This window comes from Diceros bicornis, chromosome 1, assembly GCF_020826845.1.
Source record: "Diceros bicornis minor isolate mBicDic1 chromosome 1, mDicBic1.mat.cur, whole genome shotgun sequence".
NCBI classification, from domain to species: domain Eukaryota; kingdom Metazoa; phylum Chordata; class Mammalia; order Perissodactyla; family Rhinocerotidae; genus Diceros; species Diceros bicornis.
The window spans coordinates 89,487,107-89,507,566 of NC_080740.1; the positions used below are offsets into that span (position 1 = coordinate 89,487,107).

The 20,460-nt window shown below is 37.0% G+C and overlaps 1 long non-coding RNA gene across 2 annotated transcripts in view; it reads right to left on the minus strand.

Moving 5' to 3' along the window:
• LOC131409112 (uncharacterized) overlaps positions 1–20,460 on the minus strand; it is a 49,746-nt gene that overhangs the window by 23,848 nt on the left and 5,438 nt on the right. The gene's annotated exons all lie outside the window — the stretch shown is intronic.

Genomic DNA, 20,460 nt, shown 5'->3' on the forward strand with positions numbered 1-20,460 from the left:
AACTAGATGGAAGATCAACAGAGAAATACAAGACTTAAACAACACTATAAGCTAATAGATCTAACAGATATCTATAGAACATTCCACCCAACAACAGCAGAATACACAATCTTCTCAAGCGCACATGGAACATTCTCCAGGATAAACCATATGTTAGGCCATAAAACAAGTTTCAACAAATTTAAAAGGACTGAAATCCTACAAAGTATGTTCTCTGACGACAATGGAATAAAATTAGAAATCAATAACAGAAAAAAATTTGGGATTCACAAATATGTGGAAACTAACACAGTCCTAAAAAATCAATGGGTCAAAGAAAATATCAAAAGAGAAGTTAGAAAATACTTTGATATAAATGAAAATGAAAACAAACATACCAACTTAAACTTGCCACCTTAAAATGCTAGAAAAAGAAGAGCTAACTAAGCCTAAGGCAAGCAGAAGAAAATAGATAATAATTAGAACAGAAATAAACTAAATTTAAAAAATAGAAAAACAATAGAGCAAATCAATAAGACCAAAAGTTAGTTCTTTGCAAAGACTAACAAAATTGACAAGTCAAGCTAGACTGACCAAGAAAAAAAGAGAAAGAAGACTCAAATTACTAAAATTAGGTATGCAAGAGGGGACATTGCTCTTGACCTTACAGAAATGAAAATAATTATAAGTGAACACTACATATGTCAACAAAGTAGATAACCTAGATGAAACAGACAAATTCCTAGAAAGATAAAAACTACCAAAAATTACTTAAGAAGAAATAGAATGGAAACAACTCAAATGTCCATCATTGAGGAATGGATAAATAAAATGTGGTATATCTATATAACGGAATATTATTCAGTTATAAAACGCAGTAAAGTACTGATACATGCTACAGCCTGGATGAACTCTGAAAACATTATGCTAAATGAAAGAAGCCAGACACAAAAGGCCACATACTGTACAATTCCACTTATATGAAATGACCAAAATAGGCAAATCCACAGAGACAGAAAATAGATTAGGGGTTGCCAGGAGCTGGGGAGAGAGGGAAATGCGGAATGATTACAAACAGATGCAGGGTTTCTTTTTGGGGTGATGAAAATATTCTAGCAGATAGTGGTGATGGTTATACTACTCTGAATATACCAAAGAATGCCGAATTGTACACTTTAAAAGGGTGAATTTTATAGTCTTTGAATTATACTTCAACTTTTAAAGCGGATGTTAAAACAATGGGCAAAATTTGAATATGAATTACATACTAGATGAGAATATTGTATCAATATTAATTTTCCTGAGTTTGATCATCATAATGTGGTTATTTAAGAGAACGTTCTTGTTTTTAGGAGAAATACCCTGAAATATTTAGAGGTAAAGGGTCATGATGTCTATGACTAATTCTCAAATGCTTCAACAAAAACAATAAAAATAAAATGGAATGAGTTAATGAGGCAATTAATAGTCTGCAAAATATTAGTTGGTGACTCTGGGTGAGAGTTCATTGTTCCATTCTTGCAAGCTATTGCACTATTTGTATAAGTTTAAAAGTTTTTCAAAATAAAAGAGTATTTTTTAATGAAAAAGATATAGGAAAATCAGAAAGGCTTATGCAATATTCTAAACTTATATAAGAGTCACATGGAAATACAGTATCAGGGCAGCATTCCATCTGTATTTGTCAACACTTTTTTATTTGTGACAGAAACCCATTTCTAACTGGTTTATCACAAAAGGGCATTTATTAGCTCACAGAATTGTAAAGTCCAGGAATGGGACCAGTCAGGCATGGCTGGATCCACATGTGCAATGATATCCTCTGGAATCAGTCTTGCTCTCTTTATCTTCACTCTCTGCTTTCCTCCACATTCGTTTCATTATCAAGTAGTTTTATCATTCCTGGTGAAAAGATGCTTGTCACCAAGTCCAGGCTTTTATTCTATCCTCTCAGCAACTCCAGCAAAAAAAATAAAAGCATGCTGTTCAACAGCTCCAATAAATGTTGCATTGACTCTGGCTGGCCTGCCTTAGATCATCATCTATAAACCAGTCATTGAAGCAAAGGAGATGCCAAATTGCTTGCTTTTTAATAGGCAAAATAAATTAAAGTAAAACAGAAATATGTTCTATTAAAGTAGTCTCCTTTCCTTTCCTGTTGCCCAGTTCCTCAGTTTTCCCCAGAAACACATTGCTACTAGTTTTTTGGCAACTTTCCAGAGACATTCTTTTACTATACAGGCACATATGTGGGAGTGCCCGTGCACACACACACAGACGGCAGCACAGTGTACACACTGTTCTGCACCTTACTTCTTTCACATAACAGTAAATCCCGGAAGTTCTCTCATGTCAGTACATAGATCTGCTTCATGCTTTTCATGGATGCATAATATCACAAAACATGAATATGTCATAAAAATCTTTTTCATTTCATTCAACAAACTCTCATAACAGATATCTGGAAGTTCAACCTCTTATAAGTAGAGTTTGGATTATTTTTCTCTAACATCATGAAATTGCCCTATTTTTCTGGCCTCAAATAGTCTTGTACGCTATTCCTGCAAGTTATCTTCATATGATTTGAGATTGTCCCGTCCAGAAAAATCTTCTTAGCCCTGCAAATGTATAGATTTTACTACTCATTCACTTGTAGGAATCATTTCTAAATGTGTTCAATGTTCTCAGACGTGGCTGAAGATGGAAAGTTGGTCAGTTACTCCATGCTGTTCTCCAATCAATTTATTCCTATTCTCATTTCATAAAGGAGGCAGTTACTCTATGTTTGAATTAGAATGACACACATTTGAAATAGGGCCATAGTTAAAATATTAATAAAGTCTAACTATATGCAAAAAACAGAAGCAATGCAATCCCCTCCCCACCCCCATTTTGAAAAATCTGTGAAGAATATCATAATTTCAAAACTAGCAGGCCAGGTGAATTGTATACTGCACGTATACACTTGCCAAATAGGGCATTCTTCAGTAAAAAGAAAAACTATTTTTTTATGTGCTTTGGAAAATTTCACCAAGTTAAATTTTTACTTGTCCACTTTACATTCACTTCTTATTGTAATTTAACATCTGCATGTCCCAAAACAGCATCTTTTAAATACTTTGCTAGGTGATGGTTCTGATGCCACGGCTATGAAAGGGGCCCCGAAAATGTGAGCAGTGTTCAAACCTTATGAAGGAAGGCCAATCCTCATGATATACCACCCCGACAATCTGGAAGAGTGTATTCTGCCAAAGAATAGAGATCAGACTGAGAAATTTTTAGAAATCAGCATTAAAACAAATATGTGACATTGGTTATTAACCTAGAAATGGATGAGTTTTGAATTATGTAAAAGTGTTAGATCTGTGTCCCCTTCATAAAAATGACTAGCCTTGAAATTTCTTCAAAGCTCTCATCTCTGCTCTGAGGCTTAGTAGCTGTGAGATATCTGGCAAGCGACTTAACCTCTCAAAGCCTCAGTTTCCTCCTTGGAAAATGGGGATGGTAATAGGATTTGATTCACAGAGCTCTCATGTGGATTAAATGAGATAATGCACGTAAAGTGCTTTTCGAAGTGACTGGCACAGAATAAACAATCAAGAAAGGCTCACAGTAACAGTCGTGGTAGTTTTTGTTGTGGCTTATTTTAAAGCATTAGTTGGTGGATTATTGCTCCCTCAGACCTGATAAAGCTGTCTTATCTGGGAGCTAAAACCGCCAGTTTCGATAAAAATCAGAACAGTGGCTGCCTACGGCGGGGAAGGAGGTTGAAGACTGACTATAATAGGGCATGAGAGAACTTTTTGAGGTGATGGAAATCTTCTATATCTTTATTAGGGTGTTGATTTTCACAAGGGTATACATTTGTCAAAATTCATTGAACTATACCCTTACGATTTACACATTTCACTGCACGTAAATTTTTAATTCAGTTAAAAAAAATTAGCATCTTAAGCTAATGACTGTCCTACTCAAGGAACAAAGGCACCACCTCTTATTGTTTAGCAGGTAAGAGACAGAAATTATTTTTGAGGTCATGCAAACAGGGAAAACTGGTTTTTCTTCCTGCTCTAAAACGACAAGGTCCCACAGATGGGAGAGAGGTAGAACACAAAGAAAATTAGAAGCAGTGTAGTAGCTTCAAGCTCCACACCACCTTCCCCATATCTAAGTTTATGGCAGAGGGAGAAGGCGATGAAATGCTGATTGAAATTTCGGGGTCCCAAGAATAAGACTTGTGTACCATCTCCTGCCTGGCATTTTGAGAGTAGTACCCCCTTATATGTCTCCTGTACTAGACAGGGGCATGCAGTAAAGAGGATAGACAGCACGCTACATCTGGGCAAGGAGTCAGTGAGACCGCTTGGGTATCTGGAGGCTCCCCACTACATCCACATGCCCCAGAATAGTCAAGGAAAAAACAACAACAGTAACAATGCATTTGAAGGCTTACTATGTTCCAAGTACTTTTCTAAGTGCTGTATATGTATTATCTCAGTTAATTCACTCAGAAATCATATGTAAGTAGACACTATTATTATTTCCTTTTTATTGATTAAGAAACCAAGGCCAGGATGGCTAGGAAATTTGATCAAGGATGTTTAGCTAATAAGTGGTAGAAATAGGCAATGTGTATGCAGGCCTTTTATCCTCCAACTTTTTCTTTTTCAAAATTGTTTTTGCTATTCCGAATTATATTAGAATCAGCTTGTCATTCTACAAAAAAGCCTGCTGGCATTAGGATTGCATTGACTTCATAAATCAATTTGAAGAGAAGTGACATTGTAACTATATTAAATCTTCAAATTCATAAATATGGTATATTTCTCCATTTATTTAGGTCTTCTTTAATTTCTCTTTTGAGGTATTTCGCCAGTTTTCAGTGTCCAGGTCTTGTACATATTTTGTTAAATTTATCCCTTAGTATTTCATATCTATTGATGCTATTGTAAAAGATATTTTTAAAAATTTTCAATTTCGATTGCTTATTGCTAGTATATACATAAATACAACTAATGCTTTTTATTGAGATATAATTCACAAAGCATAAAATTCACCCTTTTATAGTATAGAGTTCAGTAGTTTTTAGTATATTCGCAAGGTTGTGCAATCATCACTACTATCTAATTCTATAACATCTTTATCACCCAAAAAACAAACCCCATATCCATTAGTACTCATTCCCCACTTGCCCCTCCCCCAGACCCTGTCAACCACTAATCTACTTCTATCTCTATGGATTTGCCCACAGAATTAATTTTTATGTATCCACTTTATATCTTGCTAAATTCACTTATTATTTCTGGAGTTTTTTTGTAGATTCCTCTCGATTTTCTACATATATGTTCACATTGTCTGAGAGACTGAATATACAGATAGACTATAGCCAGACCATATATGACAACAGAACTCTGACCCACACCTCTGCAGCAACCAGTCCAGGAGGCCAAACCACAAACTCTGAAGCAATCAATCCAGAATGGTCAGAACTTGATCAATGACTGCCAGCTTCCCTATTTTTTGATCTCACTTCTAACTCAAGACCAGCCAGAAAAAGACAAATAGGCTCCCCAAACCATCCCATAAGATGCCTACCTCTAGTTAACCCACCTCCAGTTCCCCCATGCCAATAGCCTCTAATCAGTACATGCGTGAAGCCTTCCGTTTTTTTTCATTATAATGCTTTCCCACTCCCCTGTCTGACTTTGAGTCTCTGCCAAACGCAAGTGTTAGTGGCTGACCCTCTGCTATAGCAAACTCTGAACTGGTCTCTGTTCTCATTTGCATGGTCTTCATTTATTTCCACATATCTCTAAATAAACACAGTTTTACTTCTTCTTTTCCAATCTATATGCCTTTTATTTCTTTTTCTTGCCTTATTACTTGATAGGACTTCAAGTATGATGCTTAATAAAAGTGATGAAAGCAGACATCCTTACCTTGTTCCTTATCTTAGGACATTAAGGTATTTTTTAAATGAAATTGTTATGGAATTTAGACTTCTTTGGATGCATTTAAAAGTAGAGGACAATAGTTTTATTGTAAAATATCAATATATGCAGTATTCTAGTACATCTTTTGCAACTATTTAAACTCATGATGAAAGAGTTTAAATGTCAACTAAAAATTGAACAAGGAGGTACACAGACATTTAAAATTCTTTTAAAGGGCAATGAGCAAAGTTTGAAGAAGGCTACAGTAAAGGCGATCATTGAATCTGGGGAAGTGACAGTGTCCAAGTTTGTCAGCAGAGGCCGACTCAGAGGACTGGGGTCCAACTAGAAGTAGCAGAGAGTTGTCTGCCATTATGCAGAAGGAGAATGCAGAGTCAGAAATTAAAGAGATATTAAAAACAAAGAAAATTACACTTCATGCACACTTGAGATTGTGACTGATATTTAAATTCACATCATGATTATAATAATAATTATGATGATGATTAGAAAGCATAAGAGCCTTCTAAGACAGATGCTGTGTTTTGAAAACCTCCTGCTGGTTGGGGGAAACTACAAGTAAGAAAGAACCTTTCTTGGGCCCGGCCCAGTGGCGTAGCAGTTAAGTTTGCATGCTCCACTTCAACGGCATGGGGTTTACCGGTTCGGATTCTGGGCGCGGACCTATGCACCACTCATCAAGCCATGCTGAGGTGGCATCCCACGTAGAGCAACTAGAAGGATGGACAACTATGACATACAACTATCTACTGGGGCTTTAGGGAGGAAAAAAAGGAAAAAAGGAGGAAGATTGGCAACAGATGTTAGCTCAGGACCAATCTTCCTCACCAAAAGAAAAAAAAAGAAGGAAAGAAAGAACAAACCTTTTTCTAGTTGGCACAATTACTTCTCTCCAACTAGAACTGAAGAGTCATATTTGCAATGCTAATACCCAGCCCTGGGGAGGGCCCACAGTTACCCATCTGGCCTACCTACCTCAGAGAGCACAACTGCTAACTTCTCAAACAAAAAGCTGCCCGAGTGTCAGCAGCGGCTCCCAGTGACCAAAAAGCAGGGGTCCCCAAAGAGAAGAGGAGTAATAACCGCAGGCTGGCATCAACTTAGGTGGGAGTCAAGTCTGCCCACTGATTACAGAATAGAGCTCTAAAGGAAATCCATCTGAAATAGTCAAGGACAAGGCAAGAAAAGTGTCCAGCCCAGATCTCCTCCCAGGGAAACATTTTACCAAAAGAAGGCACATTATGCAAACTTTCAGTGCTATCTGGGGCCCCCCAGACTCCAGGGAGCTGGAGTGGGGATTTGAAACAAGATCTAGAATCCCCAGGTCCCCAGGGGATCCGGATCCTGGAACTGTTAAAATATGGAACGGGATCAGGGGAGTTGTTACCCAGTTTCAACCACTCAATTTTACAGCATCTTAGCCCTTCCCCTGGTAGGAGGCATCTCAGACTATGCATTTACCCTGATGAAAAGCAGGATAAGAGGAAAGGGCTCTACCTCCTAACTGACTCAGGCCAGGCTGAGCAGTCTGCAGACAACTGGGGGTTCATTACTGACAGTAGAAATCACTATGGAATTTGTCAGGACCAGAGCATATGGGCTTCCAAGTGAACTAGTAACACTAGTAATAACAACAAAACAACTCAGTTAAATAAACAAATAGTAGGATATAATAACTTCAGCAAGATCACAGGATATAAGATCAATATACAAAAATCAATGTTTTTTCTATTTACTAACAATGAACAATCCAAAAATGAAATGTTTGTTTATCTAACCAAGATAAAATGCTTAGAAATAAATTTAACAAAAGAAGTGTAAGACTTGTACACTGAAAACTACAAAATATTGCTAAGAGAAATTAAAGATTTAAATAACTGGAGAGACATTCCATATTCATGTATTGGAAGACTCAATCTTCTTAAAATGGCAATTCTCTGGTACAGCCACTATGGAAAACAGTATGGAGATTCCTCAAAAATTTAAAAATGCAACTACTATATGATCCAGCTATTCCACCTCTGGGTATTTATCCAAATAACACAAAAACACTATTCGAAAAGATAGATGCATCACTACGTTCACTGCAGCATTATTCACAATAGCCAAGACTTGTAAGCAAGCTAAGTGCCTATCAATGGATGAATGGATAAAAAAGATGTGGTATATATATACAATGGAATACTACTCAGCCATAAAAAAAAAGATGAAATCTTGCCATGTGCAACAACTTGGATGGACCTTGAGGGTATTATGCCAAGTGAAATAAGTCAGGCAAAGACAGACAATTACCATATGAATTTCACTCATATGTGGAAGATAAACACACACATAGATATGGAGAACAGATTGGTGGTTACCAGAGCAGAAGGGGAGGGGGGAGGGCAAAAGGGGCAAAGGGGCACATGTACACAGTGACGGACCGCAACTAGACTTTTGGTGGCAAACATGATGCAGTCTATACAGAAGTTGAAATATAATGATGTACACCTGAAATTCATACAATGTTATAAACCACTGTGACCTCAATTTTTAAAAAAGACCAAAAAAAGGCACTTCTCTCCAAATTGATCTATAGATTCAATGCAATCCTATCAAAATTCCAGCTGCCTTTTTTGTAGAAATTGACAAGCTGATCCTAAAATTCATTTAAAAATGCAAAAGATCTAGAATAGTCAAAACAATTTTGAAAAAGAACAACAAAGTTGGAGGACTTACAGTTCCCAACTTCAAAACGAATTATAAATCTACAGAAATCAAGACAGTGTCCTGGCATAAAGATATACATATAAATCAGTGAAACAGAATTGAGAGTCCAAAAATAAACTCTTATGTTTATGGTCAGTTAATTTTCAACAGGGTGCCAGGACAATTCAATGGGAAAAGAATATTATTTTCAACAAATGGTGCTGGGACAATTGGATATTCACATGCAAAAGATGAACCTTAGGTCCTTACTTCACAATAGTCATAAAAAATAACTCAAAATGAATCATAGAATTAAATGTAGGAGCTAAAATTATAAAATCTTTAGAAGAAAACATAGGAGAAAATCCTTGTGATCTTGGGTTACACAAAGAATCCTGAGATATAAAAAGCAGAATCCATAAAAGAAAAGTTTGATTAATTAAACTATATCAACATTAAAAATTTTTGTGCAAAAGAAGACATCATTTAAAACAGAAAGGATATGGAGAAATTGGAACCAGTGTGCACTCTTGAATGGTACAGCCACTATGGAAAATAGAATGGTGGTTCCTCAAAATATTAAAAATAGAATTACCAGATGATCTAGCAATCCCACTTCTGGATATATACCCAAAAGAATTAAAAGTAGAGTTTCAAAGAGATATTTTTACACCCACATTCATAGCACTGTATTCACAATACCTAAAACATGAAAGCAACCCAAGTGTCCATCAACAGATGAATGGATAAACAAAATGTGGTCTATACATACAATGGAATATTATTCAGCCTTTTATTATGGAAGGAAATTATGACACATGTTAAAACATGGATGAAACCTGAGGACATTATGCTAAGCGAAATGAGTCAACCACAAAAAGACAAATACTGTATGATTCCACTTATATGAGATACTTAGAGCAGTCAAAACCATTGAGACAGAAAGTAGAATGGTGGTTGCCAGGGGCTAGGGGGAGGGGGCAATGGAGAGTTATTGTTTAAAGGATATAAAGTTTCAATTTTAAAGGATGAAAAGAGTTATGGAGATGGATGGTGGTGATGGTTGCACAACATTATGAATGTATTTAATACCACTGAACTGGACATTTGAAATTGGTTAAGATGGTAAATTTTATGTTAAGCATGTTTTACCACAATTTTAAAAATTGCAAAAAAAAAGGCACCAGACCAGAGAGTTTTATGTGCAAGTCCTTCCAGATGTTCAAGAAACAGTCAGTTCACACTGTTCACTGAATGCCCACCCGGTGCTGGGCCCTGTGCTAGGCACTGAGCTGCAACAGTGTGCAAAGTTGGGCATTCTCAGTGCTCTCATGGTGCTTACAATCTAATGGGGTGGGAGGGAGGAATATTAATCAAAGGGTCTCGTCTCTAAGTCCAGTTAGTAATTTAGGCAATGCCCTGGAGAAAAGGGCTGCAATTCTCTAGGAGGGTGTAAAAAAGAACCTCACACAGACTGAAAGTATGGGGAGTCTCCCCTGACCCGGGGATGCTTGTGCTGAGATCTCCCATTGAGAAAAGCATTTCAGAAAGGCCCTGGGTAAGAGGGAACATGGCACATTAGAAGGACTGAAAAGAAGTCAGCATGGCTGAATTTCAGCAAGTGGGGAGTGGGGCACAAGGAGGCTAGAGATGTAAGCTGTAATAAGAGGATTCAGGGACTGGCAGGTCATATTAAGAATTTGAGGGCTTCATTCAAAGAGTGATAGGACACCATTAAAGACTTTTAAGCAGAAAGGAAACATGACCAGATTTGTGTCATGTTTTTTAAAATATTTCAAAGTATCCCTCAGGCAATAGTATGGAGAATGGACTGTAGACAGGCCTAGGGTAGATGTAAGGAAATAGGTTTGGAGGCTACTGCAACAGTCCTGGTGAGAAAGAATGGTGGCTTGGATGGCAGAGATTTACAAGATATACAGGAATTAAAATCAATAGGCTTGGGAATTGATGTGTGGTTAGGGAGAGGGAGGTACATGGATGGCCAAAAGCAATTGTATAGATGGTGGTGGTGCTATTCACTGAAATAGAAAACACAGAAAGAGAACCAAGTTTTGAGGGAAAAAATAGTTTGTTCTTGGAATACAGAGACTGAGGTGTTTTAGGGATAATCAAGGACAATGCTGAGCAAGCAGTTTGCTATACAGGTGAATAGTTCTGGGAAGAGATCTGGGCTGGATGAAGAAATTCGGGTGTCAGCTGCATATTTACCAAGAGGCTGAGAGAGAACTCTTTGGGAAAGAGAATAGATTGAAAAGAGAAGAGGGCCTAGGATTAGACTTGAAGGAGCCCAACACTTAATTGCTTGCAGAGGAGAAAGAGCCTGCAAAGGATTCTGAGAAGGAAGGGTCGGGGAGGTAGGAGAATTTGGTGTCATGAAATCAAAGGGAAGAATATTTCAGAGAGGGAGAGGTCAACAAAGTCAAATGCTGCTGAGAAGTCAAAGATTTCTTTAAATTTAACAACATGAAGGCTATATTAGTTATCTACTGCTGTAACAGTACCCTAAACTTTAGCAGCTTACAGCAACAAATGTATATTAACTCATGCAATTTCTGAAAGGAAAGAATCCAGGAGCTGCTTAGCTGGGTGGTTTTGGTTCAGAGTCTCTCAGGAGGCTGCTGTCAAGATGTCAGCCAAGGCTGTGGTCATCTGAAGGGTTGACAAGGCTGGAGGATCCTCTTTCAAGATGGCCCACTCACCACTGGCTTCCCCAGAGCAAACAATCCAAGAGAGAAAGGTTGAAACCTCAATGAGACCCAGTCTCAGAAGTCATACACCATCACTTCTGGTATATTCTATTCATCAGGAGCAAGTTACTAAGTATAATCCACACAAGGGGAAGGGAATTAGATTCTACTTTTTGAAGGAGGAATATTAAAGAATTTGTGCCATATTTTAAAACCACCACAGAGGTCAGGTGATCTGAGTGAGCACTATTTCTTTAGAGTATTGAAGGGTAGAAGCTACATTGGAGTGGGTTGAGAAGTTAATGCGAGTCCAGGAAATGGAACCTGCTAATGTAGATGACTCCCTCAGGAAGTTTGTGAAGGGAAGAAAAGAAATGGGATGGAAGCTAGAGGGGAAAGTGGAGTGAAAAGATTTGGGTTGTAGTTGTTTTTAAGATGAGGTAGACTTTATCATGTTTAAGTGCATGTGAAGGACCCAGTTGGGAAGGAGCAGTTGGATATATCAGTAGAGGAAAGAACAACTGAGAGTGTAAGGTTTGAGAACAATGGGAAGGAACTAGACCCAGAGGATAGTTGTAGAGATTAGCCTTAGATGTGACAAGAAACAGCACTTCTAATGCAGCAGGCAGGTAGGAGGAGAGAATGGATGTGGTTGAGTGCACTGTAGTTTGGTTTGGGAAAGATGAGGGAGTTCTCATCTCTCTTCAATTTTCTTTGCATGGTAAATGGTCTTCTGATAGCATGAAGGGAACTGGAATAGTCACAAGTTTAAGGAGAGTAGAAAAGACGTGAAATAAATAACTGTAGAAAGCGGGGAATCAAACTGATTAGAAAAGAGGAGAATTATTCAGAAGTGTTGAGGGCTGATATGATGTTGATAATCATATTAGTCTGCTGGAATTATAAGAAAATCTCTGAAAAACGGAGAGCAAATGGTATTAGATTGAAAGAGAAAATTATAACCTAAAATATCCAGAGGAGAAAGGTGAAACAAAAGGTAAGAGCAATCTGAGGGTTCTCCAACCTCAGAGGCAGTGGATATGGGGGAATAAGAATGAGACCTGGCTGAGGCAACTAATAAGGTAATCTGCACCAGCGTTTGTCAAGCAACTGGCAGCAGAAGCTTCTGCCTCTAAGTAAGAGCAGTGAGTGTGAGTGTAAGCACCTGAGCCAGAGAGGCAGGGCACTGTAGTGCCTATGGTAATAATGTGGTTGTCCCCAGTCCCGGAAGACTAAATACTAATATACCCCATCCAGCAGCAGATCCCAACTCTTTCCTGAAATTACTGGCAACAAGATGTGATAAACAGATTCAGCACTCACACGTGGGCTAATAGGGAACTTCAAAAACTAAGATGAACACCCAAACCAAGAATGACAAAACATTTGAGGAAAACTCTAACATCAAAAATGAGAAACACCACACCTCACAAAACAGACAAGTAACACCTAAGGAAATAGAACTAATAGAGCATGACTTGGTTCTTCTCTCCTCTGAGTAAGAGTGAAGAAACTGGCTCAGAATATTTTCCCCCTCAGGTGTAAAATATTCAATATTCTCTGAAATACTGAAATATTTCAAAGCCCCAGCTTTGAAATTCACAAGCCAGGGATTGGCCTCTTTTGTATTCTGGTTCTCTTGTGACAGTCTCTCTTAAGGCAAAGGATGACTCAGAGTCTAGTTATCTGGATGGAGAAAGAGTTACATACTGGATAAAAACACATGAGTTTAAATATCAAAATATTTTCCCAGCACACGAAACAAAAGATTATATTATGTATGTTACAATATCAGTGTAACAAACAGTAGAATTCAAGATGAAAAGCACTAAAAGGGACAAAGAGTGATATTTTCTATCAATAAGAGAACAATTAACAAAGAAGTGTTGAATTTTTCTCTCTCTTTTCAGAGCTTACAAATATATAAAGCAAAATCTAATATAAATATCAGACTTCTGAGTCAAGATGATGAATTTTTCTCCCTCAGTACCTAATGAAATGAGCAATAAATGGTACACACACACACACACACACTCTCACACACATCCCCAACATCAGCCAAACTAGATTGTTGGCCAAGAAAATAACCAGAACTGTCTGGAGCAAATGGAGAGGTCCAACTTAGTTCAGCTCCTCCCTTCAATCTTGCCTCCCAATAGCCTTACTGGTGAATTAATCAGATCCTAAAAATTCTTGCTAATGCCATCAAACCTGGAGAGATCCAACCTGAACAAGAATTCTTATCTTTTACCTCTTCTGATTAAGAAGTAGTACATATGGCTCCTAGAGAAGAATGGGGAAGGAAAACAATGGGACTGACTTGCAAACAAAAGGAAAATTTTCAGAACTACCCACTGACTGGGAAAATGTCCCAAAGAAGAGGAAATTCAAATGGACAATAAACTTTGAAAAGATTGTTTTAAAGCCAACTGACCAAAGACCTCCAGAAATATATCCACAGTAAAGAAGTTAGGTATATTTACCTTGCTGCAGCAAGGGAGCAAGTTCACCAGGGAACGGTGGAAGCCTCAGCAAGAGGATTGGAAGGGGCTTTCCACAGGATTTGGACTTGTGCTGCATTGTTCCAAGAGAAGTTAAAGAAGTGGGGACCAGTTATGAATTGAAGGTTGTCATGAAATTGGGGCAATTTAGGGGCTGGATATCTTCATTTTTATCTAGAAAGTAGGAGGATTAAAGCAAAACTGAAGTTGTCATTGGTAAAGGAGTAGCTGTCACTCAGGTCAGTCAGAAGTGGGGAACGTTATACAAGATAAATGCAAATTATAGCAACAAATACCTTTTTTCACACATCAGATTGACAAAATAAAAAAGTGATAACACCAAGTGCTAAGGAAATGTAAGGAAACAGGTTTTTCATGCATTATACTGTGAATTGTTAAAGCTTTTAAAAATTATTATTATGGAGAATTTCAAACATATATAAAAGAAGACAATGGTATAATGGACTCCCATTATACCAGTTTCAACAACTATCAATTCATGGCCACTCATTCCATCCACTTCTCTCCCTCCCATACTTTTCTGAAAGAAATATTCACCCATAAATATTTCAGTATGTATCTCTACCATTATCACATCTCAAAAAATAAGAAAAATTCCTTAATTTGATGAAATATCTAGTCAGTATTTGGAATGTAAAAATTTCCAAATGTCTTATAAATGTCATACTTATTTTTTACAGTTTGTTTGAATCAAAATCCAAATAAGGTCCTCACATAGCTTTTTAAAGTAATATGGCCGTATATGTTAAAAACAAAAAATATACATATCCTTTGATCTAGCAATCCTAGTCCTAATAATCTAAGGATGAATCTATAAGAATATGTGTTGTGGCATTGTTTTCAATGACAAAAAACTTGAAAACAACTTGAATGTTCATTAATGGAGGAACTCTCCATTGATGAATAATGTGTACATCTATAGTATGTAGCGTGAATGTGAATAAATGTGAATAAATGTGTACATCTATAGTATGCAGTGTGAATGTGGATAAATGTGAATAAATGTGTACATCTACAGTATGTAGTGTGAATGTGGATAAATGTGAGTAAATGTGTACATCTACAGTATGTAGCGTGAATGTGAATAAATGTGAATATATGTGTACATCTATAGTATGAGTAACTCTGTTGCTATTAAAAAATCAAGTTGGGGGCTGCCCCCTGGTGCAGTGGTTAAGTCCAGCGCACTCCACTTCAGCAGCCCAGGTTCATGTGTTTGGATCTCAGGCACGGACCTATACCACTTGTCAAGCCATGCTGTGGCAGGGACTCACATGCAAAATAGAGGAAGATTGGCACAGATGTTAGCTCAGGGCTAATCTTCCTCAAGCAAAAGAAGAGGAAGATTGGCAACAGATGTTAGCTCAGGGCAAATCTTCCTCACCAAAAAAAAAAAATCAAGTTTGATCTGTAACTACTAATCTGGTGGGCTGCCCTGATGAATTAAGCAAGAAAGGATATAACTGAGAAATATGTATAGTTTTATGATCTCACTTTTGTAAATGCAATTGACAAACTCAATCGTTTACATATATTTTATATATTTATTTATATATGTGTACATGTGTCTGTATACCTTTGTAGATGTTTACATGGTTATGGAGAAAAACATGTGGGCTTACATACCTGCATGAACAACACTGGTTACATGATGGTGGTCAAGGGTAAGTGCATAAAGCAAGAGAAAATAAGAATAAAAACAGATTAGCAAAATGGAAAAATATTTATCATATATGTTAAATGAAATGTAGAAATGTAGAAATCAAAACTCTAGCCACGAGCCAGCCCTGATGGCCTAGTGGTTAAAGTTCGGCACTCACCGCTTCAGCGGCCTGGGTTCATTTCTCAATAGCAGAACCTCACCACCCATCTGTCAGTTGCCATGCTGTGGTGGCAGCTCACATAAAAGAACTAGAACGACTTACAACTAGGATATACAACCAAGCACTAGGGCTTTGGGGAGGAAAAAGAGAAAGAGAAAGACTGGCAACAGATGTTAGCTCAGGGGGAATCTTCCTCTGCCAAAAAAAAAAAAAAACTCTAGCCATAATATTGTTGCAAATATGTAAAACTGAGTATGCATGTAGTGGTAACAAGGGCAAAGGAAAACTTAATATAAGTGGTAGATTTTCATCTTGGATTTTTTTCACAAGAAAGTAACATTTGAAGAAAAGAAAGATTAACGTTAATATATATATGTGTGTGCATACATATGTCATCATAATAATCAAATAAATGCACAGCAGAACAGTAAATGAGAGCAATTTTTGTCTATTTGATTTTGTCAAAAATACTAATGCAGAAAATGTCTGTTCAGATAATTATGTTGTACAAAATGCTGTTAATAACTTCATTTCTTTGCTAACTCAAGGCAGACCTCATAATCGGTCAAAACCACCCAAGCAATCCTGGAATAGCTAGTTTAATGCAGTGTCACCAGATAACTCCTGTAAAACTAAGGTTGGCTTTGTGGTCATTAATGCAATTTGGCCTGAACTGGTTTCCTAATCCAATTATTACACAAATCAGAAATGTAAAACTTCTTCACTCTATTTTTTCTACTAAACTTTACAGTTTCTACTAAACTTCTAGTGAACAAATTGTTAGGTACAAAAACAGGATTTACGCAATTCATCCTCCCCCAAATCGTTTCCTGCATTCTTCTAATTTAATGGATTGCTTTGTGCACAGGTTCTTTCGAACTCTGCTTCCCCAGGAGTCCACCAGTCCTTTAGGTAAACTGACTCAATTCTCCCACTACTTCCCCCCATTGAATTTAAATTCATGAACTACCATAACGCCAAATGTTCCTTAAAACAGTATGCACTAACTCAGACAATTGTAAACAGAAATGTAAAGCCAAATTAAAATTGCATGGTCATAAAATGAGTCAGAATGTGTTCATAATTATTTTTTAACACTACTATTTACTTGAAAATTTTCCCATAGAATTTTCAGACTCCCAGGAGGTCTGAGCACCCAAATAGAGAAGGGGATTTAGAACTTTAAGAAGCTTATTGATGAAAGCAGCTGGGATGATAACATCATCAATTAGCCTGATAGTTCAACTCTCGTTTAGAGCTGAGTAGCCTTACAATTAGGAGCAACTATTCAGTTCTTTTTTTTTCTTCTCCTACTCTCCCACTTAGACCATTCCCCCATCAAACAATGGTATTTTGAAAATTTTGACAAAGAATTTGGCTTTAAATCAGCAATTCCACATCTCGAAATCTAACTTAAAGAGATACTTGGTTCAGAATACAAAGATGTAAGTACAAGAACACTTGAACTTGCAGTATGACACTGCAAACTTCCTAAGTGTTCATTACCAGGTAATTGGTTAAATAAATTATCCAAGCAATGTAATACTTTGCTCAATAAATGTTAGCTAGTCATACAAATTCTACTGATGGCTAATGAAAAAGATGAACAGCCTAGGAGAAAAAAATAGTGAATGAACAGACAGTTTCAAGAAAAAAACTACAAATGGCCAATGAACATTTTTAAAATATCTCAACTTCATTCATAATAAAGTAAACGCAAATCAGAACAAGATAACAATATTAATTTATTTGATTGGCAACAACTAAAAAGTTTGATAACCAATGCTTGTGGAATTTTAGGAAACAAACACTCTCAAACACTTTTGTTGGAATGTTATTTAGTGCAACCTTTCTAGATAACTTGGTAATTTCTATCACTGTGTAAAATACATACACCCTTTAACCCAGTCCCCAATGCCTAAGATTTTCTCTGTGGATATGATGTCAAGACTTGTTAAGTAAAAAGATGTTCTTGTAACATTATTGGTAATAGTAAAATCAAAACCACACATTAAACAAACAAGCAAAAGCCTAGCAACAATCAAAATATCCATGATAGGGAACAATTTAAATAAATCGTGGCACACCCTAACAAGTGACTTTTTTATGTAGCTGATGAAAGATATATTTCCCCTGCAGTCAGGGAATGATCCCCAAAATATATTAAATGAAAAAAGCAAAGTAACTGTGTACAGGGTGATCTTTTTTGTGTTCAGGGTGATCTTTTTTGTGTTAAAAACAGACAAAAGTAAATAAATTTTTTTAAAAAGAACTAACTCAATAAAAAAAGAGAGAGAGAGAGAGAGATGGGGGCCAGCCCAGTGGCATACTGGTTAAGGTCACGTGCTGTGCTTTGGCAGCCCAGGGTTCACAGGTTCAGATCCTAGGCATGGACCTACCCACCACTCATCAAGCCATGCTGTGGCAGGTGTCCCACATATAAAAAAGTAGAGGAAGATGGGCATGGATGTTAGCTCAGGGCTAATCTTACTCACCAAAAAAAAAAAAAAAAAAAGAGAGAGAGATAGAAAGATAGAAATAAGTAAATCTAAGTAATTTTGTATGTTTTGAAGGATTCACAAGAAACTAATAAGGCATTTAGCCTTGGCTAGATGAACTAGGAAAGGGAGGGTGGCTCTCGACTTCGACTTTTTATTTTGTAACTTTTTGTAGCATGACTTTTCTAATCTCATAGATGTGTTTCTTTTAATTTTATAAACTGTTTAGTGTAGGATATCAGGGAGGGGAGAATATGATACACTTGTTTGTTTGCTTCTTTGTGCTTTTCTAAAAAATAAGAAGAGCAAATGTCAATTTTTAAAATACTATTATGAGCCAATAAAATGAATAATGTAGATCTATATTATCTTACACAGAAAACTGTAAGGACATATTGTTTTAATTTAAAAAAACCAATTGCAATACAATGTGCCTGGTATGATTCTATTTATGTAAAATTGTATGCTGCACCTGTGGGTACTGACCACTCAGAGATGTCTGGAAAGATGTTATCAAAGTGTGATGTGGTTACACATTCGCCTTTGTAACCATTCTAAAATTTTTATAAAGACTTTGAAAGCTACTTGATATCTCAGCAAACTAGAACCTGAGATGGAAATGGGGAAAGGATAAGAAAATTATTTAAATAAAGTTAAATACACTGAGAGGCTGCCTACTAAAGCAGCTCAGTGGAAAAGCTAAGAGTGAACCGAAACTGGGAGACTGTACCTGGAATCCAGCAGTGGGGACAGAGTGTTCCCTAGGGCAGAGGAGAAACCTGAGCTGGCTAGCTTTAGCATAAACAAACGCGGGTCTGCAGGCACTGACCCTGCCATATAATGAAAGAAAGAAAAATGAAAGAAAAAAACCTTTTAAAGATGTATATCCACCAAAAAAAATCCCCATTAATAAGTGGGAAGCCCTCTTGCTTAGAACATTTTTACAGCAAATGATGGTTTCAAATCTCCATACTGAAGCTCTTTGGATAAAACTAAAAATATACACCCTTTTGATAAGCATATATGAATATAGATAAACACACAGAAAAGCTCTAGAGAAGTAAACGCGAAGCACTGAAGAGGGGTAATTGGAATCAGGATGGAGGAGGTGGTCAAAGGAGCCTTTAACCTTGCCTATAATTTTTAATTTTTTAATAAAAGGAAAATATTCACTTTTTTTGTTGTGGTAAAATATACACAAAATTTACCACTATAACCATTTTTAAATATACAGTTCAGCGGCATTAGGACAATCACAATATTGTGCAACCATCACTACTATTTCCAGAACTTTTTATCATCCCAAACAAAAACTCTATACCCATTAAATAACTCCCCATTCTCCCTTCCCCCAACCCCTGATAATCTCTATTCTATTTTCTGTCTCTATGAATTTGTCTACTCTAGGTACCTCACATAAGTAGAATCATACAATATTTGTCCTTTTGTGACTGGCTTATTTCATTGAGCATAATGTCTTCGTTTCATCCATGTTGTAGCTTATGTCATAATTTCCATCCTTCTTAAGGCTGAATAGAATTCCACTGTGTGGATATATCCCATCTTGTTTATCCATATACCTGCTGATGAACACCTGGATTATTTCCACCTTTTGGCTATCATGAATAATGCTGCTATGAAGATTTGTGGATAGGGCCGGCGCCATGGCTTAGCGGTTAAGTGTGCGCGCTCCGCTGCTGGCGGCCCAGGTTCGGATCCTGGGCGTGCACTGACGCACGGCTTCTCCGGCCATGCTGAGGCCGCGTCCCACATACAGCAACTAGAAGGATGTGCAGCTATGACATACAACTCTCTACTGGGGCTTTGGAGGAAATAAATAAATAAATAAATAAAATTATAAAAAAAAAAAAAAAAAAGATTTGTGGATAAATATCTGTTTGAGTCCCTGCTTTCAGAGCTTTGGGGCAAATATCTAGGACTAGAATCATTGGATCATATGGTAATGTCTAACTTTTTGAGGAACTGCCAAACTGTTCTCCACAGAAGCTGTACCATTCTATATCCCCACCAGCAATGCACAAGAGTTCCAATTTATCCACATTCTCACCAAAACTTTTCTGTTTTTTTTTAAATAGCCATCCTAATGAGCATGAAATGGCATCTCACTGTGGTTTTAATTTGCATCTCCACATATTTTTATGTATACATTTTTAATTAAAAATTATTTTTAAAAAAGAAAGTAAGGGATTAGGATTTGTTTTCTTCATTCACAAACTAGGAATACCTCCTTCACTGCTAAGATCTGTGAGGACAGAGACCACAGTTGT